General features: G+C 39.0%; 1 long non-coding RNA gene across 2 annotated transcripts in view; it reads right to left on the bottom strand.

The window, feature by feature from the left end:
* Nucleotides 1–2,217: 2,217 nt before the first annotated feature.
* Nucleotides 2,218–23,988, bottom strand: part of LOC138839524 (uncharacterized) — a 40,784-nt gene continuing 19,013 nt past the window's right edge. Inside the window, exons 2-4 of one of the 2 annotated variants that reach the window (XR_011375988.1) lie at nt 6,152–6,291; nt 5,494–5,735; nt 2,218–2,873 (exon numbers count right to left, since the gene is read on the bottom strand). This is a non-coding gene — a long non-coding RNA (uncharacterized lncRNA). The remainder of the gene's footprint in view (nt 2,874–5,493; nt 5,736–6,151; nt 6,292–23,988) is intronic. The other variant, XR_011375987.1, reaches the window with a different exon arrangement.

Here is a 23,988-nt window from a genome sequence, read left to right as displayed (position 1 = left end):
TTTCTAAGGATTCTGTTTCTTTGCATCATACAATCTTTGGGATAGTTGTATTCTTTGTAGATTTATCCCCTGACTCTTCTTACAATGTGGAATGGGGTAAAAGCACCGAAGTCTTTTCCCTGATGAGCCAAGATGAGGATTAGGAATGTGTGTGTGTGTGTGTGTGTGTGTGTGTGTGTGTGTGCGCGCGCGCGCGTGCGTGTGTGTGGGTACACAATTATACACCTTTAAAACAAGCTACCAGAATAGATCTGTTCATATATGAGTTTATACACACTTCCTTTGTCTCATGTAATCCATGACAAATCGATTTCTTTTCTTTTCATGGGAATTGTCATGTTGCCACTTTGAGTCCCAGTACAGTGATAGGTTGGAAGGAGATGCTTCCCTATCGTATCCCTATTGAGATACAAATGTAAACAGAGTAGCCTCTGCTTTACCACCACTCAACCTCATCCTTTCCCTCATCCATGAATGCTACATTCACAACTTCTTTCTCACTGTTCTTACAAGCCTCTGAAATAGGACCCCACTCAGTGGGAACTTCAGCTTCCTTCATAAAACAGCTCTGTGACTAGATCCCACAGCCTTTGAAAACCCTCATCATCTTTCTCTACTAGAATCCTAAAAAAAAAAAAAAAGAAAGAATCCCTATGGTTGAACAGTGAATCTTAGTGAAATGAGTCACAAATTGAGAGAACCTCATCCATAGGAACTATGAGTCCCCAGGGATTTCTCAAAATCTTTCATCTTATGATCCTAACCCTTTCATATTATGGATGAGGAAACAGTGGCTTGTTTACAAAATTGAACATTTCAAGTCAATGGTAGAATGGAGATCAAAAACAAAGCTTAGGAACTTTTAGGCATATTTATTCATCACAACAAGAACTTTCTGGAGATTTTCTTTGCTTCCAAACTTGTTTTCAATATAGAATAAATCAGAAAGTGATTCCTGAGTACAGAAGTAGACCCAGTTTCCAGGATAGTATAAAATCAATGAGAATGTTACCATAGGACCTGTCTTTGGATGCTAGCTGACCAGGGGAATGTAGAGGAGTGAAAAGAGGGTAGGATTTCCAGAAGATGGGGACAGTAAGAAATTTCTCTAGGGAATTTTTTAAAAATTCTATTATGTTTAAGTTGTACAAAGGGGTTTCAATTCAACATGTCAGCGTATGAGTACAATGCATCTTGATCAATGTCACCCATCCATTGTTCTCCTCCATCTTTCCAAACCCCACCCATCCTCTCAAGTTACTCGGTTCAATTTTCATATATATATATATTGAATATTATTATGATATTCACCCACCATTCCTCTTTCCATTTTTCTGTCCCTGGTCCCCTTGACCTCTCCTCAACAAAACAAGTTTCAGATTCCTGGTGTTCATTTTGTTAAACTGTAAATTAGTTGTTCAAAGGAGTTACATCATTGGAATTCTCCTGTACATATACCATATGTTTGTGTATATATACATACACACATATAACCCTGTATATGTTTTCATATATTCTTATAATTTAGATCCAACTTCCACAGAAAGAAAACATGCCTTTTTCTCCCTGAGCCTGACTTACTTCACTTATTTTTTTAGGTCCAGGGCAGTTTTTGAAATTTTGTTCCATGTAATATTTGAGATAGCCAATGGAAAAATCTCCATAGTCAGAGAAGTATATAAACTACTTCACTCTACTTCCATCCTAGAGATAAGCAATATAATATTAGAATGTTAAAGTCTCTGAAGAATTCTGCAATAAAGTACCTGTGTAACTTTGACCAAGTGATCCCAAAATTTATTTGCTCTCTGAGCTCATTTTTTGGCCTCCTCTTTTAACCCTTGGTTTTATTTCTCAGGAAGCAAAAACCCTCCATGTTTGCTGATGTTCTGTCCACTCTATATGAGGTTCACAGAGTGATTTCTTTTCTCCCACAAAATCCTAGGTGACATTTGGTACCTAAACTCAATGCTAATGGACTAATGGAAATGAAGTCAATCAGTAAAACATTTATTGAATATCATAGTTAAAATGCTAGGCAACTGTAGTGGAAGTATTCATCAAGGAAATAGTCATGTGTTCTAGAAGCTCACAATGCAGTTAAGATCTCAAGAATATTCCCTGAGAAAACTCACTAGCAATCCAAAAGGTTATTTTGAGTGGTAGGAGACATATGGACACATACTAAGACCCAGATAAATAATGTTTTGTACATGGTAAAGGAAAAAGTATAGGTTTATTTGGGAATGTGCCCAGAGGGACTGGACACTGACAAGGCCTAGACATATAGGGACAAATCGGACAGGCAAAAAAATAGAGAATGTGATCCAGGGAGAAAAACAAGAGGAAAAGGAGGAAGGCAATAATGAAAGTATGCCTTACTTTCTCACATAAGTCATAATACTTGTATGAGAATCCTGGGGTCCTGGCTATGAGAAGGGGGATATAAAGAAAGAAAAGAATGAGTAAACAAGCACTTCCCTCCCTTTATCCCCCATGCCATGAAGACCTTGTGTACTCTTTAGCATTCTCATGATGTTTGCAGACATATCTCATAGTAGTTGCCCCCAGAGCTGTGTCACTTCCCCCCCCCATACTAAGATACAATGCCTTAGTTCCCTCAAAGTCAGAAAATAACAGGAGAGCTCGGTGTTTGGAAAGCATTCTTTTATGTAGTCGACAATTTATTCATTGTGTCCATCTGCCCTGGCCTGGAGCTGCTAGGCAGGTGCCGCACTTGGGGTATTTGACAAACTGACACTCTACCACATGGAGTGTCCAACTCAGCTTGTCAAATACACGGAGCGTGGCACTGCTGGAAGCCAGACCAGGGGCTTCCTTGGGACAGTGAGATCATCTTGGAAGATGTGGCCCTGGAAAAAGAGAGAGAGAGAGAGTAGTGATGAAATTACACTCAGATTCTCCAGAACCTTTGGAGGCTGAAGGGACCCACCTAAAGAGCAGCATAGAGAAATAAGCAAAATAAGGCATACAGCTCAGCCAGAGGAAAGATTATAAGTACCCATAGCATCTCATGAGTCTCCATCTTCAATGGGGGGCCCTGTAATAGGACAATTTGGTGATCACCCTGCCTTCCTGACTTGAAGAAAGGACCAACCCCATAGTTCTTGCTCTACTTTCTTAACTTCCAATTTTCTCAAGTTGTTTTCTTACAAATGTCAAAGTTAGGCTGCATTCTAACACAGGCTTGAACCCTTACTCTGCCATTAAACTAGTTGAATGACTTGGATAAATTATTTCACCTTCATGAACTCTAACTACATTTAATTACACATAAAGTATGTGTAATTATATACAGTACCTATTTTATAAAATTATTGGGAGAATAATGTGAGATAACGAGTGTCAATTCTTTTGTATTTTCCATATAATGAATGCTCAAAATGGTGGCTGTATCTGGGCATTATGGCACATGCCTGCAATCCCAACAACTTCAGAAGTAGAGGCAGGAGGTGATCGTGCTGCCAGAAATAAAGCAAGATTGACTGATAATTGATTTAACAGAGTAAGTGTAATGATAACATTGAGTTATTTTAGGCCTAATTCTTATATAACCTGAATACCTTACCCATAAGAACTAAATAATGGCCACAGTAAAAATGTTATTATTGATCATCTGATCCCACCCACTGAAGGTTATAAATTAGGAAATGAAGGTCCATATTAGGGAAGAAACTTATTATGTTTATACAATACATCATTTATAGTTAGGGGTTATGCAAAATATTACACTATTGTACCTCTAGATTTATTTTTTTATCTGCATCTGGGGAAAGGAAAAGATGCATTAATGAAGAGCAAAACTTGGCAGTGGATTTTGCAGTATGATACTGCATACATGAACCCACAGCCAATAGGGCAATAAGGAAGCTTGTCAGGATCAGAGTCAGTCCTACAACTTCTTGGAGAATTCCCTTAGGAAGAGCCAGGAGCCATTACTAAAATTTCCAGGCTACCCTTTCCAGCTGTGGCAGTTGTTCTATAAGAAAGTAAAGTAACTGGTCTATATTCAATTCTACCATGAAAAGTGGCAAACAACCCAAAATGACTATGAGTGGAAAACTTCTTATGTGGTCTTTCAGCAAGAGTATTTTTCTCAATTCTTTGAGTTAACTATAAAGGGGTAACATGCCCCTTTAATTTAATATCTTGAATGACTTCAAATCTAAGGATCAAAACTATCTTTGCCACTCCTTTATTTCCCTCTCTATACACCTATTTCAGCCTCAGCCTCCCAGAAGTGTAGCTCTCAAAGTGGCAATTATGATGACCATATACAGTATAGTAGAAAAAAAATTAGAGAAAGTTGGGTTCTAATTATGTCTTAGCAACCAACTAGCCAATATAACTTAGGCATGTCTTTCAACTTCAGTTGTCTTTTCTAGAAATGAGGACAAGAAGATTTACCTGGCAGGGTTGTTGGAAAATGGTAAGCTTTCCAGAGCTTCTTTTAGAGGAGCTTAAAGAGACCTTGGCTCAGCCCCTGGAGCTGTAAATGAAAGCTAGCCAAAGAAGTTGATTAAAAGAGTTGGGGTTAGGTTTGACAGAGGAGAGAGAAATGGACTGGTGCCTTTCTTCCATCATCATCTCCATTGCCTACCAGCTAAAGAAGAAGACCTAGATCATCTGAAGGTATTCCCAGTCTCCCAAATGCCTTTTCTGACTTCATTGACTACAGGAAGCCAAAAGAGAGCTATGAAAGAGCCTTAAGATTCTGAGTATGCTGCATTTTTTTTGTTGGTCGTGGGCCGTGAACTCTGGGCCTAAGCGCTGTCCCTCAGCTCTTCAGCTCAAGGCTAGCGCTCTACCACTTGAGCTACAGCACCATTTCCGATTTTCTAGTGGTTTATTGGAGATCAGAGTTTCAGGGACTTTCCTGCCCAAGCTGGCTTTGAACCGTGATCCTCAGATCTCAGCCTCCTCAGTAGCTAGGATTACAGACTTGAGCCACGGGAGCCTGGCTCAAGTATGCTGCATTTTGAAGATCATAGAAGACAGTCCCTTCCTAGCATTAATGAAAGAATGAGTAGCTAAGCTCAAAGCAGAGTAGTGTCATGTCAATCCTTGTCGTTTTAGTACTCTGCAATACAGTACATATAAGCAAAGCTAGTTCTTTTGAGAAAGATTGGCCAGACCCATAGAAAGAACCAGGTGATGGATACCTACAATGGGTGTGGCAGGGAGGGGCTCTTGAGGAACGCAGAAAGCTCTTATGTTACTTGATTATACTATGTGTAATATCATTTGTACACATCTGAACTACAAAATTCTTCATTGGAGAGTTCCCCAAAGCTGCTGTGATTGAAACAAATAATAGATCGGCTTTGATTAAGGGAATTAGAAGGGATAAACTTGGAAAAGGAGATGCGAGTAAGTATCTGGGGATATGCAAACATTGAGACTGAATGAAAGGTTTGAGAAGATAGGAGAAAAATAAGTTCTCAAGACCATGCCTAAAAAAATCTACACTACCTCCAATATGACAAAACTCAACTGGATCAGTCACAAGTTAGCTCCTGCTTCTTGGTGTCTTGGTCCTCCTTGGGTAGAACAGAAAGAACAATGGCCTGGAATCCAGACCCATTGAGTCACAGATTCTTTGCATGACCTTTGGTAAGTACATTCTTTCCTCTTTCTGGATCTCTGTTTTTTCCACCTGTACTTGATCTCCAAGGATCCTTTTAATTCTCAAATTTTACCTGTCAAATAAGAAACTAGAGAAGAAAGAGCATTCTTAGAGAGCCTGCATGGATCACCCCAGGAGAGCTGTCGAAAGATATAAATTCAAACATCACTCCCATCTTTTCTCAACAGAGGGGTGACAAGTATCAAAATAAGAGATAGAAAAACAAAGACTTTAGATGGCATTCAACTAATCCTTCTTTTCTTCTTTCTTGCAAAAGGGATTCAAACAGTGGATCCTAGATTGAAGAAAAAAATCACCCAAGGATAATACATCCGGTAAACAACAAACAGGACTGCTAGTCAGATTTGCTGACTCCTGGACCCAGTCCTACTTCCATATGACTATCTCCTAAACATAGGTTTTCGTAGGATAATGTCCACCCTTGACTATTACGGACACTGTCCCAGCTTGGCAATCCAAGAAGAGAGCAAATGGATACTGTACCTTTAACTCGAATGCTGCCTTAGCCTTGGAGGGAGCACAGGTTCACTGGTGCGGAGCCAAACTGTAGAGTCCAGAGAGAAAGAGAGCTGGTCTTTATGCTGTGAGCAGGAAGGTCATGTGTTTTGAAGGGCTCTTGGTGTCTTGAAGAGGAAAGAGAAATGAGGAAGATAAAGTTGAGGTTAGCCAACGGAAATCTGCGTGCAAAATGACAAAACAGGGCTGTTGTGAAAGGGACTGCTAAAGCAGCAATAGTCCCCACTGCTGTGCCCCCACCCATTCCCAGCCAACCTCCAAAAGCTCTCCTATAGAGCTGAGAAGAAGAGCAGAATGCTCCTGGCTGTCCCTCCACGCTGTCTGTAGGGCAGGGAGTTTTGTCCATTGTAACTGAGGGAATCCTGGAATGTTAGCTTTTCGTTATCTAATGAAAATCCTGTTGTCAAAATTGATAAATGGAGTCAATGAGGGATGAAAAGAGGTGTCCAATATCATGAAACATGTTTATGGCAAAACTAAAATTGGAGTGCATTTCTATTGCAATCATGTGTTCTCTCACTCTAGCCAAATGCTTTCTGGTCCTGGAATGACCCTCTGACTTGTCTCCTGGCACATACAACTGGCATAATTTACAGGTCCCAGGACAAAATGAAAATGATACATCTTTTGTTTAAAAAATTAACAATTTCAAGACGATGAATGTAGGATTTTAAACCAAATGTGGGGTCCATGGAAGTGTGGGGTTTTGTGAAATTGCACCCATCACATGGTTATGGAGCTGACCCTGCTGTCACAGCTATGACCATGAGTCACATTATCATCTCCAGGAGACTTATCGAAATGAAGACACTCCTGTCTTACTACAGTATTTATTATGTGTTTTGCCTATATAATCTCATTTTTTCCAAGAAACCTTTGATATCATATCACTATTTTAACTTGTAGGTGAGGGGACTGAGGCACAGAAATAAAGTGACTTGTCTAAGTAAAGAAACAGAACTAGGAAATAATAGATAAGCAGAATTCCTACTTAGTTTTGGCTCTAAATGTTAGCCTTTTTCTATTCTTCCACACTGGCCACAGGAAAGAAAAGTAGTTGATCTTATAAAATTAAAAAAATAGGACTGGGAAGGTGGCTCAGTGGTAGAGCGCTTGCCTTGCATGCCTGAGGCCCTGGGTTTGATTCCTCAGCACCACATAAGCAAAAAAAAATAAAAAGCTGGAAGTGGCACTGTGGCTCAAGTGGTAGAGCGCTAGCCTTGAGCTGAAGAGCTGAGAGACAGCGCCCAGGGCCAGAGTTCAGGCCCCATGACCGGACCCCAAAAAAAATTTAGATTAAAAAAATAGTTAATGGACTCCCTAAGGAGAACTGTGACCTTCAGTTTGAATAAGAGACATAGAGCCTCATATATACAGTCCCTAAGAAGTCCCCCAGAAAGATGACAGAAAGATGATGGGTTTCCATCCTATAGAGTCCTCCATCATATATGAAAGAACCAATTCTTATTATACTTTCAGGATATACATGGGAAAGCATTCAATGATTACAATGCCTATGTCACAGTCTAGAGCCCACACCAGTAGAAGCAGGGCCCTAGGGAGTACTCAACCCCCGGTGAACAATCTTATCTAATCTATGTATGATCATATAAAATTAGACTCAACAAAAATGATCACATCCTAGGAGCCAGGATCAAACCCTTTTAGTTCCCAGAGCCTTGATTTCCCATTTTAATCACTACAATTTAGACTAGATGACATTGGCCTCTCTAATTCAAATATTCCCCCAGGTTTTTTTTTTAATGAATTTCTCCGTCCATTCTCCTATTTACCACTGTGGGTCTACCTGTAGTTTCATGGCCAAGGTTTTGGGGATAGATAGCCTGAGATGGGATTCATTTGCCTTCACACTACTCTGAAAAAAAAAAAAACCTTCCTTTCTACAATAAGTTTTACTTAGGCCTTGAGACTAGTTTCTCCAGATCTGGCATCTACAAAGATTCGGTTCCTGTTCCCTTTTCGTTTCTGACTAAAGCTTCAGGGGAAGCAGGATGGTCCTGTGGGCACTTTGCTAAGAAGGGGCCCCCCTCCTCCCTACTTACACCATAGAGATTAAGTTCAGCCACCATTCCTTTATTCCTGTCTTATCTATCACTAAAGCTACTCTACCAGCTATTTTTGACTTTTTTTTTAACATTGAAGATTGAATGTAAGACTTCACACGTGCTAGGCAAGAGCTCAACTACTGGATAATATCTCACCTCCTTTCTACTGGCTTCTAAACAAAAATCTTCTGCAGACAATGTCTTCACCTAGAGGAGAAATTAGTGATGTTGATTGTGTGCCCCATAGTAGGCTAGGCCCGAGTCAGAAAGATCCACAAACGTTTTCTATGAAGAGTGACTAAATTACAGCAAAGAGCACTGGGCTCCTTTGAGTTCCTCTTTACAAACACAAAGTATGCTGGGAAGGACCAAATTTGCAATAATTAACACAAAGTGTCCTCTTTTTAAAAAAAATAGTTTTGAGATAGAGATTTGCTTTATATTCCTGGCTGAAACTTGAGCTCTTCCTGCCTTTGCCTTACGAGCCTTGCTACATGAGTTTCTTCTTTTAAGTTTGTTGTCTGGAAGTCAGAGGCCTCCTATTTTTTGATTCTGTAGGCCACAGCCATGCTTGAGAAGGAAGGAAGATGAGCAAAAATAAAGTGGACAGGTAGTGTACTTAGTACTACTGGAAACCCATACTTAGTACTTGAGTGGAAATAAGACTGACATAGAGTCCTTGTGTCTTAGATCCTAAGTTATAGCTCCTGGGATACAAAACCAGCTATGTAATTCATTTATTATGTGACCTTGAATAATTATGCACCATCTGCCTGAGAGAATCGTCACATCAGATTGAAGAGTTCTCAGGCTAGGGAGGAAGGAGAGACAAACTTTTACCAAAGGAATGCTGAATTGATAGAAGTATAGTACCATCAGAGTAGATGAGAAAGATAGGACTCTCTTTCAGGATGAGGGAAAAGGTGATGGATATGAGACCATTCTTAGAAGAATAAGAATAAATCATAAAGTACAGGAAAAATGATACTTTCTAGAAAAATCTCTGAACATCTTCAACAAAATTACTTGCACCCTATTTTGTCCTATGTTCTCAAAAAACTTTCCACACTGTGTCTGGGTGTGTGTTTGTTCCTCCCAGGAGGTGAAAGACTGCTCAAAGTAAAGACATTTTTATGATCCCTTATGATCTTCTCAGGACAAGGAACACAATAATTTCCCTAGACTTGTAAATTCATCAAATGAATGACTCCATGCATAAGCAAAGGAAAGAGACCTCAGGGCTGAAAGTGCCCACATTCTTTAGTTTATCTTATCTCCATGAAAGAGCTGAAGATGCCCCCCTTTACTTTGTGTTCATCTCCCTTCTCACTCAGTACCACTTCCTTTCAGAAGCCTTTCAAGAAGCCCAGGGACAGTTACAAAGCTATGACCACTTCCTGTGCAAGAGGCCAGTGTCCACATACTCCACTCAACCCTGGTGATTGCTGTGTATAGGATTGCACTGGGCTTCCTCTGAAAGGAAACCCCAAAGCTGATGCAATGTGCAAGGCACCCTCATACCAGGGCTAAAGCACTCCTTGTACACCTGACTCTGAGGATAGAGGTTTCACTGTGAGGTTCTCTAGAAAACCAGTGATAATTGGCATGAAATCTAGGTGGTAGATATTACCCCTTAACTATAGGTCTACTATATTCAACCAAAGTGTGTTGAGTGTCTATTGGTTGTAAAGCTTTATATTTGGCACAAGGGGAAAAATAAATATACCAAAGAGTAGAAATATACAATAATTTAACAGAAATACAACATGAACTACAAATACTTGAATAGGCACATTGTTTTAAAAGTATGTGAAACTAATTTCAATAATGTTTTATTTATTTCAATGGAGTCAAAATGTAATTTCAACCTGTAAATGAGATAAGTGTTGGCTAATATAATTCATAGTACATCTCAGCTTGGACTGGCCAAGTCTCTAGTGTTCCGTTGCCATATGTGGTTATTGGCTGCTACACTGGACAGAGTAAGTATAAAATAAGGCCTGTGCCCTCAAGGATTCAGACTGTCACACAAACACATGTAGGGAATGAGTACCACTGTGGAAGTACAGGTATGAAAAAAAACAATGCACCAAAAGTCAGAAGACCTGAATTGCAGTCTTTTCTCTGGCACTGATTCTCTGTGTGGCTTTGCACAAATCCTCCCCTCTCTGGGCCCTCCATATCTCCATCTCGAAAGAAAGCCTGAATTTGATTCATTTGCTGAGAAGTATATGTTGAGTATTGCTCTAAATTTTACTCATGTTGTGAAAAACTTTCACTACAGAACTGAGCCTGATGGATAAAATATCTGCCTTCCTGAATCTAATATTGTAGAAAACAGCTATTAATACAAATGATTGTGACAAGAAAGAGGCTTCAGAGACAGTTGGAAGAACGTATAACAAAGAAGTCTACTAAGCAGGCTTGCATAGAGAAGGAAACTCCTCTAGAATAAGTAGCTTTTGAGACAAGCTTTTGAAAAATTAAAAAGGAAGCCAGGTGCTAGTGCTTAGCGCTGGTAATCCTAGCTACTCTAGAAGCTGAGATCTGAGAATTACAATTTGAAGACAGCCCACACAGAAAAATCTGAGACTCAGCTCTCAACCAGTAAAAAGGCAAAAGTGAAGGTGTGGTTCAAGTTCTAAAGTGCCAGTTTTAAGCAAAAAGGCTAAAGAACAGTACCCAGGCCCTGAATTCAAGCTCCAGTATTGGCACACACACAGAGAGCGAGAGAGAGAGGACTGGAGAGAGAGAAAAAGAGAAAGGAAAGAAGAACAAAATAAGGAAAAATATGCCAAAGAATAGTAGGTAAAAAGCAGTTCTAAGCAAAAGAAAAAAAAAGTGTAAAGGTGCTGAGATGGAAAATAATGTGACATACTTAGAGAAAGTAAGGAGGGTAATATGGCCTGAAAGAGGGAACAAAAAAAACCCAGCAGATTGGAGGTGTTGGAAATGTAGCTTAGCAGTAGAGTGCTTGCCTAACATGCATGAAGCCCTGGCTTCAATTCCTTAGTACCACCTACACAGAAAAATCCAGAAGTGGTGCTGTGGCTCAAGTGGTAGAGTGTTAGTCTTGAGCACAGAGAGCCTCAGAGACACTGCCCGGGCCCTGAGTTCAAGCTCCAGGACTAGCAAAATTAATTAATTAATTAATAAACCAGCAGATTTGAGACTTATGCAGGGGACCAAGTTGAGGAAGGCCTGATATGTTAATGTTATGTTAAGCATTTGGGACTTCTTTGTCATATATGGGAAGCCTCTGGGGACTTGGAGACTAATATCCACCCCTAAGATTTGGGCAGTTTAAGTAATGGAGAAAAAGAGGAAAGAAAAGCTCATTCCAAAGGGGTGGATTAGAAACTTTACAGAAGAAACAGCATGTTAAATCACCTTTGAAAGATAATAATAGTATAGCTCAGTGGTAGAACACTTGTTTAGCACACACAAGGTTCAATCCTCAGCTCCAGGGGGGAAAAGATCAGAAGAAAGAAAGAATATTGTGAGCTTGTATGAATAAATGGACTACTGATGCAACAGAACAAATATAGGATTAAGTGTAATTTTTGTGCTAGTACTGAGCGTAAACTCTGGCGTTTGTGCTCTTCATGAATCCTCTTGGTTTTCTTGCTCATAGCTGGCACTCTATCACTTGAGCCATGTCATCTTAAGTGTATTTTTTAATACCTAGAGATGTACTAAAACAAAAATGGTTTAAGGCCTATCCAATGCACCAATATGCTCTGGGAGAAACCAAGCAAAGACCTTGGACTTAACTAAGAGATCCATTTTGTACATATGTGTGTATATTATACATACATACATATATAAAATCAGCTGGGGATTTTTTTCAGTTGGGGATTTTAAAAATAAATTTAAATGTTCTATATTTATAGGGCAAAAAGTAATACTATGCTTTACGAATACATTGTAGAATAATTAAATTGAGATAATTACCATATCTATTACCTCAAATTTTTGTTCTATGAATGTGTAATTTGAAATTTCCTCTTTTAACCTTGAAATGTACAATACACCACAGTATATTCAGAATACTTATTACTTCTGTCTAACTGAGACTTTGGAACCTTTTATTATAATTTCCTCATTTCCCAACCCCCAGCTTCTGTAGCCTTAGTAGAATCTGCTCTCTAACTCATGCATTTGTTTTAGAAACCACACATAAGTTTGGATATGCAGTTTTTGCCTTAGTCTTGAAGAAAATGAGCTCTTCCATGAGATGGATGGAGATTGATGGAGATCTCTGAGATTCATGGAGTTTGCAAGCTCCATGAAGGCAGGAGCCATGTTTATTAAATGCAGTTTTGTTTGAGTTGTTAATTTATTTTTTAGTTGATTTTATGAAGAATATTATTCCTATCTATGTAATACGCACAAATATTTTCACCAGTTTATTATTTGCCTCTTATACAGTTTTAAATTTAGGTTTATTGTGTATGTCCCCAACCAGAATTTAAGCACCATGAGGGAGTGATTTTATCTTATTCACAACTGTATCTCTAGTGCCAGGTCCTTCCTTTCTCAAGGTGCTCAGTAAATACTTGTCTATGAGAAAGAAGTCCTCCCTCTGTGTAGGTCAGAAAAAACAACAATAACCAAATACTGAAAGCTTGGATCTTCCCTTGGTCCTCGTTCCTGATGACTTGAGACTCGGGAGCAAATTTGAAGGTTCATAGAGAACAGAGCCAAGAGTATCAAGAGACCCCAGTTCCACGCTCAACCATGCCATGGCTCGTGTTATGAAACTGGGAAATTTTCTTCTTTATTCTAGTTATCAGCCCCCCCCCATTTAGTTTGGAGTGCACTGAATGGTCTTTAAGTGCCCTCTTCTTCCATGGATTGTCCATTAATTTGGGTGACAGAGATAGTACAATTTAAAAAGACTCATTAAGATCTTTTTTTTGGGGGGGGGGGTCAGTCATGGGGCTTGAACTCTGGCTTGGCTGCTGTCCCTGAGCTCTTCAGCTCAAGGCTAGTGCTCTGTCACATTGAACCACAGCACCACTTCCTTATCAAGATCTTATCTTCCCAGAACTCATTTTTGAAGAGGGAAACAGGCAGTCAGCAAATAACCCTACAATCAAAATGCAAGTGTGGTGTACAATAAATTAGGTGTTTATGGGAACAAAAAATAGTAAACCTAAAATACTGTGAGAACTTAGGGAAGCCTTTCTCCAAAATATGCTTAAATGAACTGACATCTGATATCGTTACAGGGGGCAAGGGTGGTACAAAGATGTAAGGAGGAAGGGTGAACAAAGGCAGTCATGCTATTCAGTATATACTATGTGGAAAATGACCTATGTGACTTGTGGTCAGGGACTGGAGGAGAAAACTGTAGGAAGGCAAAGGAAAGGGTGATATTGCCCAAAAAAGAGATGTACTCATTACCTGACTTATGAAATGGCAACCCCTCTGCACAACATCTGAATAATAATAAAATTATATTTCAGGTCTCCACTTGAAAGATGATACAGACTAAGTAAAACTTTCTGAGCATTGTATATGGAACATGATATACATATAAAAATTAATATATCCATTCCTACTATTTAATAACTTGTTTATATTCATATTAATAATGAATATTATTTGTTAAAAATTAAAATCATACTATAACATTATGGAGTTTACTTTTTGTTTACTATGTGAAAAGAAATTTATGAAACATTTTCAACACTTTGTAAAGGGATAAATTTTCTCACATGGCTAAAAGTTTCTCTGGACCTATTTGGGGCCTCCATGAGTGGCCCTCAATGAACAATCCTTTGCGTCTAGATGTGAAACTAAATTTGACTCCCATTAGACTTATAAAGGAATCTACGTCTAACCGTGTATTATGCCCATGTTTCTGACCCACTGATGTTACTATATCTCTTGAAAGCTGTCTGGCTCATCTGCAAGGCTTGGCAATAAATTAGCAGTAGGAGAGTATGAGGTTCTATAGGCATCTCTAGGAAGCATGACTCCATCTGAGAGATGGCAAGCTCTAACCACTGTGGCATAGATTCCTAGCATTCACAGGCCTTTCTGTTTTTTTTAAATTATTATCTATCAATGATGACAAACTGAAAATGAACAGTGTTAGGGGGACTAAGAATAGATAGAGACTTCAGGATATTGTATTGATAAAACTAGAGAAATAAATCAAGTTAGGAAAGGGAGACAACAATTGAAGAATAACCATTTCTGTGGCATTGGGCTGGATATTTGATGCACACTCTCTTATGTAATGCCTTTGTGTTGTGCCTTTTTCACAAATGAGGAAGATGAACTTCAGAGTGCCCAAATGAAGACATATTTTGAGTAATTCAGTAATCAGCTAGGCTGGAGCTCTGACCAATTTTCTTAGTGTCTTCTATACCACATGGCATTAATTCTCTTCTATTACCTCCAAGATGGGCGATAACAATTTTTTTTCTTCCCCAAAAGCAGAACTGTTTCTAAATTTTGGGAGATCACAAATAATAAGATTCTCTTACTTCTCTTGTCATGGGCCATGTTCCTCTGGCAGGAAGTTGATCCTCACATTTCATCTGAACCATGCCTGCTGTGGTTTGTCAACTTCCTCTCCCTTAATCCTACTTCTCCTCCAAATACTCCTCCCTTAGTTGTAAATTGCAAACTCTAGAGTTTTGTGCTTCTTATAAATCCCTCACTTTGAACCCCCTAATCCAAGAAAATGGGGCTCAGAAGTAGAATGTACCACCCCACAGACTCTTTTTACAAAATCCATCAATACAATGGCCTCTTCTCAGATACCATGTTTTTTTTGTCCCCCTTCTGTTAATCTTTCAGTGTATGAACATATTTATGTCCCAAGCAACTGAAAAAAATCTCTTTCTAGCTCATGCATCATTCCTGAGATCACTCAGTATGGTCTTTTCAAAAAAGCATGTTTTATATATTTCCCCACTTAACCTCCTAACCTATCATAACTTGGTTTCTATTTTTTCACTATACACATTTCTTTCCAGGTTAACAAATTTATTACGAACACAAAATAAACAAAAAAACCAATTATGTTTGTGTCAGCCTTCAGTGTCACTGTAACAGATGACTTGGTTATTACTTATTACTTTGTTCAGTTGGCATATGGTATTTCTACTTGGTTATGGAGTACATTTACAATACAAAACAATTAAATCACCAACAGGTTGGGAGGATATTCTTCCTATTCAGACTTAATTCCACTGGCAGAAGCCAAACAAGTATAGTTTAGAGAAGATGTAAGCATTAACTTCATGCCAGAGGACCTGAGGTCATTATAACGACTGTCATTTTCATTTATATCCCTAGTGCCTAACATAGTAGTACTCAGTAAGAATTGCTGAATTTGTTTCTCTATACTTTTTAGATTCACCTGTCTTCCTGATCATTCTTTTTGGTTTCCTTAATGGCTCCTCTTTTTCCCTACTTTCTGGAGTTTCTGAGGATTCTTTTGTCTTTTTTCTTCTTTGGTTTTTGTTGGTGGTGGTGGTGGTGGTGATGGTGGTGGTGGTGGTAGTAGTGGTGGTTGAACTCAGGGCCTCCTGCTTTTGCTTGGCTTTTTTCTTTTTCTTTTTGCTCAAAGCTGGGGTTTTACAACTTGAGCCATACTTCCACTTCTGGCTTTTTGCCAGAAATTAGAGATAATGGACTTTTCTGTTCTGGATTCAAACCATAACCCTCAGAATTCAGCCTCCTGATCAGTTGTTATTAAACGCCTGAGCCACTAATACCAGCTCTTTTTGTTTCTTATAGCTCATTATGTTTGTTTACTCATTTTCTATCTGCCCCACTTCCATACCAGTAGGTTCAAATAAATATTGCACATATGCTCCAAATGTCTAATTCCTTATGTCTTTGACCTTACATGCCCATAGATCAGGTCATCATCTTATATTCCTTATGTCCATTAAAGTAATTTATATAGGTATTCCATGCTAGAATGATCAATTATCTTTGACCATCATGATGTATTTTATTAATGCTTTAATTATAACACTCTGTGCCTTATAATGTGATATTTTATGTTCTTGCCTTTTCTTCATTCGTGTCCTGAAATTCACTCAAGGACAAAGATCTCTAAATAATTTCTGCATCACCAGTGTTTGGTACAGACTGGTTATTCATGAAATGTTAGCTGAATGAATGGTGATGAGGTCAGTTCCCAGAATGCCTGTTTTGAGGGAAAAGATGGTATTGTTCCTAATGATTAAGATGAAAATGGAAGGAAAACATGAGGATGATGTTCATTCTCAGGCAGTAATACCTTTGACCTTAAGGTTTAGCATTTACTTCCAGAAGCGTCTTTTAACAACATGATGTTAATGTAAATGCTGCACTGCTTTTAAGTATCCATGGTCATTCTATAATTGTTAGTCTGACAATCAGATCCTTTCATAACAGTCGCACAAGTTATGTCTTCTGTCTCTACGCATCCTATATTCCAATTACAATATGTTTTATATACAAATATACCTCTAACTTATATCTCTGTGAACCTGGAAATAGTCCTTGCTCCATCACATGTCCTGTCCAGGGACCTTATATTTGTTCTTCAGGCCAAGATTATCATCTCCTCATCAATTAACATTACCTATTGGGAAACCTCTTCTGGCTCCTTTCTCCTATACTTTGTATGGAAAAGTACAGCCTGATCACATTGCATTTAGGTTATCTGTTTATATGATTAGAAAATGTGCTCCATCGGGTATCCACGTTGACTTATTAAGTTTTGATTCTCAGAGCTTAAGCTAACCTTTAATATGAGGTAGGCTTTCTGTAACTATAACACCTATTGAAAGATTGAGGTGTTTCTCCATGGTTTGGCTCCATCTTGGCTCCTAGATCCTTTTCATGCATTTTCATTCCTGACTCCCATTTCACTGTGTTCACAATATCCTCAGATGGCAGTTTATCTATTTTCTTAAGCTCCATACTTTAAACACAGTAGGCATTTAGTGAAAGATCTGGAGTCAAGTTCTGGCTGAAGATGAAGTTGTACTAATACAGGAGACCGCTACTTTCTTCCCATTGACATAATGGGAAGACACAAATAAAACTTCAGCTAGGGTTACATTCATCTCACCTTAGGAAGAGGATGAAAAAGAGAGGGCAAAGCTGGATGGGCTGAAGGAGAGAGGTTGATTGATGGAAAACCAAAAGTAAAGCTGAAAATAGACCTCAGTGTTTAGGAGAGTTACTAGAAATGTTAAAATCAATTCATTCAAGAATTGCATTTCAGAGTTCATAGAATCCCTGATTCTGAATTAGGGACAAGACAGAATTCAGACAAGTTTGTAGGATATGTGTCTATGTAGGACAAGACTATGGCCTCGGACTAGATCTTGACCCATACACTGATATACTGCAGAAATGTTAGCCTGTTTCTTTCTCTCTTGGGACTTCAGCATCCCCATCTGTAAAGTAAAAGGCTTTCTTCTTTGATGTAACAGAGAGAGTGAGATACAAATACCACTCCTCAAGCCTGGAACTTCACAAGCAGATATCCCTAACCATAGATCAGAAGATTCCATTTCACACAACCTCTACAGTCCATTTGAAGAAGATACCTGGAGTTGATCTGACTGTACTCCATGAACTGACTCATGTGAGGCAAACTCACAGGAAGCAGATATAATCCAGAGCGGTTTGTGTGTTTTTTAATACGTTTTTATTGTGAAAATAACATACAGAGGGGTTACAAATACAGGAGCAAGGTAATGAGTAAATTTCTTATCAAGGGGCTGGGAAGGTAGCTCAGTGGTAGAGTGCTTGCCCTTGCATGCATGAGGCCCTGGGTTCGATTCCTCAGCACCACATAAGCAGAAAAAGCTGGAAGTGGTGCTGTGGCTCAAGTGGTAGAGCACTAGCCTTGAGCTGAAGAGCTGAGGGACAGTGCCCGGGCCCAGAGTTCAGGTACCATGACTGGCAAAAAAATAAATAAATAAAATAAAATAAAAAATTTCTTATCAAGCATTGTTGCTTCTTCCTTTGATTTTCCCTTCCCATCCCTTCCCTCCCATCTCCACGACTATACTCCTCCCCACCATTCCTCTGCCAAAGTTGTAAAGTTCATTTTTCAACATAGCATCTTGTACATCTCATTGCTGCAATGGCTCCACCTGCATCCCTGTTTTTACCCTTCCCCTCCCCATTTGTTAGGAAATGGAAAGACTTGGAAAAAAATATATTAAGTGAAGTCAGCCAGGCCCAGAGAAACATAGGTCCCATGGTTTCCCTTATTTGCAATTACTAGTATATGTCTGAGACAAGCAGAAAAGGTCAGATAAGATGACGTTAGGTGATATGAACCCCAAGATAAGGACACAAGTGGTTTTTTTCTTTGTTGCTATTGTTTCTAACGTATTTATAAGGTGATTTTTTTGTTGCTTTTTATGTCCCTCCCCCACAGTATAACCCCTGTTTTCACTGTATTTGATGACGGGTTTTTTTTTATTTCCCCCAAACAACTGGAAAGTCTCTTGTTGGCTGAACAACAATTTCTCTCTTGCTTGGAAAAATCTATTCTGAAAGCCAAATTAATCAGAATGTTCCTTTATGAGAACATGCACAAGATGAAGGGGATTAGATGAGGTTAACAAATTCTTCTCTTTCCCAAACTTCATCAGCTAAGATGGGTAAAAGGAAAGATTAGGGTCAGCTCTCTTTTCTCTGTCTCTTAGACTCCCCCATGGACACAATAACCATTTTCACCTGTTGGAAATGTTTTTCTCCTATCTTAATGAAGAACCCCTACCTGCTCTTCTGTGTGTTTTGTTTTGTTTTGTTTTGTTTTTATATTTTTTTTGTATAACTGAGTTAATCCTGTTGATGGGGCTTCTACAACTTTTTTTAACATTCAGTCAGAACTCTTGAGATTCTACCTTAATTAGATTTCTGATTTCAGCAAGGCCATATTCTTTCTTGCTTTGATTAGTAAGAGCTCCTGTCCCCTTAATACTTCTCCAGATGGCTAATCTCTTTTATGGTGATTTTATTGGTTGAGCTTTCAGAGGCAGCTTTTTTTTTTGGATGGGAGTGGAGAGGGTAAAGAGGACCTCATTTTGCCCCTAACCTTAGGGCCCTCTTCTCTGAGAAAAATAGGAGTAGGCTTGGGGAATTATAAACAGTCAGAGAAATTTTAGGTACACTTCATTTTGTTGGGGGGATCCATTTGAAGAGCTTGGTAACCAATGTGTTAGGTTCTTATGAAGGTGGTCAGCCACTATTTCATGGGGAATACTTGAGAGTTAGAGGAATTCCTCCCATGGTAAAGCTAGATTGGTCATTTACTGGTCAAAGAGATTCGCTTTTCCTTTCCTTTCCTTTCCTTTCCTTTCCTTTCCTGTCCTGTCCTGTCCTGACCTTTCCTTTCCCTTCCCTTCCCTTTCTTTCCCTTCCCTTCCTGTTTCTTCCTCTTTTTCTCCTCTCTTTCTTTCTTTCTTTCTTTCTTTCTTTCTTTCTTTCTTTCTTTCTTTCTTTCTTTCTTTCTTTCTTTCTTTCTTCTACTAATCCTTCTCCAATCTTGTCATCTTCTTGTCATTCTTCTCTACTTTTCCCCCTCCTTTGCCATTTCCTATCCTCTCCTTCAGATTGGTATACATATTAGGACCAGTGAAGGGATGACATAAGAGGAGAAGCAGCAGAAGCAGGAGAAGCAGAAGTAGCAGCAAAAAAATGGCTACTGGAATCAAATGAAAATGCATTTGAAATATCAGGTCTCCTCCCAACAAGGCACAACAATATTTGGACTTTCCATCTAACCCTTTTCCAAGGTCTCTGTCTGCACCAAGATAAGCTTTATCCACCGCAACACTGTGCTACAGTTTCTAATCTTCCTGGAAATATCTGCTACTAAGGAAAGCCTTTTTGGCATCCAAAGGAACAACCATATTGTCAAAGGACTCACCAGATAACCTCCTCCCCCTGTATTCTAGACTGAACTCCTTCATCACTATTTTTCCCTGTGTTGTACCAAAGATAAGGCTTGCTCACTTAGTTTTTGTTTCAGATGACAGTGCGTCATCTTTATTATTCTGGTTGGTTGGGTTTATAGTTGAGGAAGAATGTACACATCCATCAAACAACCTGAGGCAAAAGAACTTTATCTCCTAGAATCTCTCAGCTTTCTAAATACAGGTTGGGATCATACAGTGGACTAATTTCTTTTAGCAGTAATAGTCCTTAAGAATGAAATAGTCTAACCTCACTGCTATATAGATGATCTTGCTGAGACCCAGGAAAATTAAAAGAAAATACGTGTGAAAAAGGGATGCCTTAGTATATGCTAATTCCTTTTTGGCCCATTTAAAGAACTCTAGTCAGGGTAGGTCTAAAAACAAGGTTACACCTACTCTAGCTTTTTATGTATACTAAGCTTGCAACAGATGGGTGTCAAGCCTAGTAAGCTAGATGAAGTACACAATTTACTATTTTCAACCTCAGAGACTGAAATTTCTTTTACCCCATAGCTTCTTCCTTCTTATCCTCCAGATCTTAGTTGAAAATATCCTGTGCGCTGATGAAACTGTAACCCCTCTGTACATCACATTACAATAACTACTTTAAAAATATCTTCAAGGAATTGTCTCACTGTGAATCCTAGCTAAAATATCTTTCCTTATTAGTTTTCTCCTACTGTCAGATCTGATGTAAGAATAGATGAGAGTGGTATGGAGTGAGAACTCATGGAGAGTAGCTTATCGGTAGCCAGTCCTAGCTCAGGCTTGGCCCAAAGTAGCCTCTGTAACCACCACCCCAGACTCTAGACTGCAGAGTCATTGATGAAGGGAAGTCCCAGCACCAACAGTCTGGACTTGTAGCCCATACCTCTCAGTTGCTCAAGAATGACAGTTGGTTTTTACATCAGTGCCTATGTACCATTCTGCCCTTCCACCCCACTTCTATATCACCCCTCCAGAGTCTCTATGTAGCAATTTTGGGGCTGGAATTTCCTCATCAATGTGGCAATGTTCTGGTCCCCTAGACTCTCCTTGGGGACCTAAAGGTGGTGATGGGCCCCTCAACATAACATCTAGTCTATCCAGAAACATGTCTGTCAGGCCACTGTACCCTCTCCTAAACTGCCTATATTTTGAGCTTTTATAGTAATCTGATGACTGAAATTAGTCCTCTTAAGAACCAAGAATTGGAAATTTGGCTAAGATTAGATTTGTTCTCACAAGTAATAAACAATCTAAATGTCATAGGCCAACCTATATGAACCAAATACTTGCCCTATCTCTCTTCCACCTAACCATCTTCACCACAAAAATTGCGTGAGTACTGTAGAGAAGGGAAGAGTCAGACAGCGATCCTTACACTCTGTTTCCCATTCTTCTTTTTGTTCATTTAGGAAACGCATGAGTATTTACTCCGAGACAGATCCCTGTCTAGTGGGCAAGATAGCAAAATAAACAAAATATTCCAATTAGTCCAATACGTTGATCATCAAAATATATTCAAGTACAGTACAAAGGATAGTATACATAAGCCACAGAAAACTAAAGGAGTGATTATCTTTCTCGGGAGGGTTGAAAGTTTCATCATGGGATTGAACTGAGACTTGAAGGTTAAATAATCTTAGCAGGCAGATTACAGCATGGGAAGTAGGGCATCACTGGCATTCTAGATGGGTGTTGTAAAAGAACACTTGAAAAGATATAGATACATGGAGCACACAGGCAAGTTTTTGTGGATAAGATCCTGTATGATTGGAGTATAAGACTGGCAAGAACTGAGTGTTGGTGGCTCATGCCTATAATCCTAGCTACTCAAGAGGCTGAGATCTGAGGACCTTGATTCAAAGTCAGTCCAAGCAATTAAGTCCATGAAATTCTTATCTTCAGTTAACCAACGAACAAAAGAACAGAAATAGAGGTATGGCTTAAGTGGCAAAGGGTCAGCCTTGAGAGAAAAAGCCAAGTGAGAGCATATGGCCCTGAGTTCAAGCGCAGCATCAGCAAATACACACACACACACACACACACACACACACACACACACACACACACACACACACACACACACACAGCAAAACAGACTTCCTCAACTGTAAAGGACAATCAAATAAGCTTAAAGCAATGACCAAAATGTATGGATCATTAACCATAATCTCCTAAACACCATTCTGTGCACTTTTAATTGAAACACACACACACACACACACACACACAAATAAAATGCAGCAAAAGATGAAGATGAGTAGATGTATTGGTCTGCATCACAAAGGACTTTCAGCCCTATACTGAATCTAGAATTTTCCCTCAAACAATGGAATGTATACAGCGCATACTAAAATCCATGTAGCATATTCCCAAGGTATATTTTCTGGAGGCACATTAGACAAACCCATCTGAAAATGCCTATATAGTCACAGGAACACTAGGACCAAAATCTTGGATGCACAGCTATGCCATAGTGAATCTGAAGTATCTCCACCATATTTAAAATTGTTTTTCTTAAAAGGCAAAGTTATCAGTTTCTACATCAAAGATCTGGAGATATAGACAGATTTTTTTATTTTCCTCACTTGCCTCTAGAAAGGAAAGTGCCCCAGATTTTCTCAATGGATCAGATATTAACCAAAAATAATAATAACAAAAATAAAAGAACAAACAAGGTTCTGTTAGCAAGTAGATATACAGTGACCAGAAACTCTAGACTTACTTGTGGTGAAGGAACTGGAATATGCAAATAAACAGGTGTAGGTACTAAGCAGAAATTAATATCTTGACCCTTGCCATCCCACAAGGTTTATCTCAACATTATTCATATGTCTCTTTATCCAGCTTCTATTTATTTAAAAGAGGAATCATTTTACCCTGAGGAACAAAGGGGAATATTACAGGTTTAACTGCTTCCCCTCAGTTCACATGTTGAAGCCTTGAGTTCTGGTAAAGACATTTAGAAACATAACCTTTAGAGTGCTTAAATTAAAACAAAGCTGTTAGGAGGGTCCTAATCTAATCTGACTAGTGTCTTTATAATAAAAGAAATTTAGACACAAATAGATACCAGGGGAGAGGATGTGAGGATCCAGTGGGATGTTGACCATCTTCAGGTGAAGGAGAGAGGCCTCAGGAAAAAGCAAACCTGCTGATATTTTATTCTTGGGCCTCTAGCTTCCAGAACTGTGAGAAAATAAATTTCTGTTATTTAAGACACTCTGTCTGTGGCATTTTGTCATAGCTGCCCAAGCAAGTTGATATAGGCAGAGACAATTTTTGTTTATTATCTAATGATGCCTCTGTCAGTGCAGCATTAATCCTTGACAAAGTGAAGCCTTCTTTGTTCTCTACAAGGGTGTTTTGCCTCCTCTTTAACCACTGTGACCAAGTAACTTCAGGAGCAGGAGAACTTGAGCCATGCAGTCAGCTTTTACTGTTCTAGTTCAAATCTAGACAAGGTGTCAAATGTTTTGAGCCCTGATACAGTTTTCCTTCACTGGGTGAGGTTTTTAGAAGATGGTCAGGGACAGGATAGCTCTGAGCAGGAGTACCTTAGAGGGAAATTCCTGACAAATTTTAGATAAAAAACAAATGAAACATGAGGGGAAACCCAGGAATTGTAATCAAGAAGCCATTTGGGTTCATTTCTACTTACAATTACTTGTTTAACTTTCTGCTTTTGTTGTTTATTGATACAGGGTCTCACTATGTGGCTCAGGCTGGCTTCAAACTTTCTATCCTCTTACCTCAGTCTCCTAAGTGCTGGAATTACAGGGATATACCA

This window comes from Dipodomys merriami, unplaced genomic scaffold (genome assembly GCF_024711535.1).
Source record: "Dipodomys merriami isolate MVZ:Mamm:240054 unplaced genomic scaffold, mDipMer1.0.p SCAF_3, whole genome shotgun sequence".
NCBI lineage: Eukaryota > Metazoa > Chordata > Mammalia > Rodentia > Heteromyidae > Dipodomys > Dipodomys merriami.
Note: the sequence above shows the minus strand (reverse complement) of the source record. Positions and strands in the feature narration are given on the sequence as shown.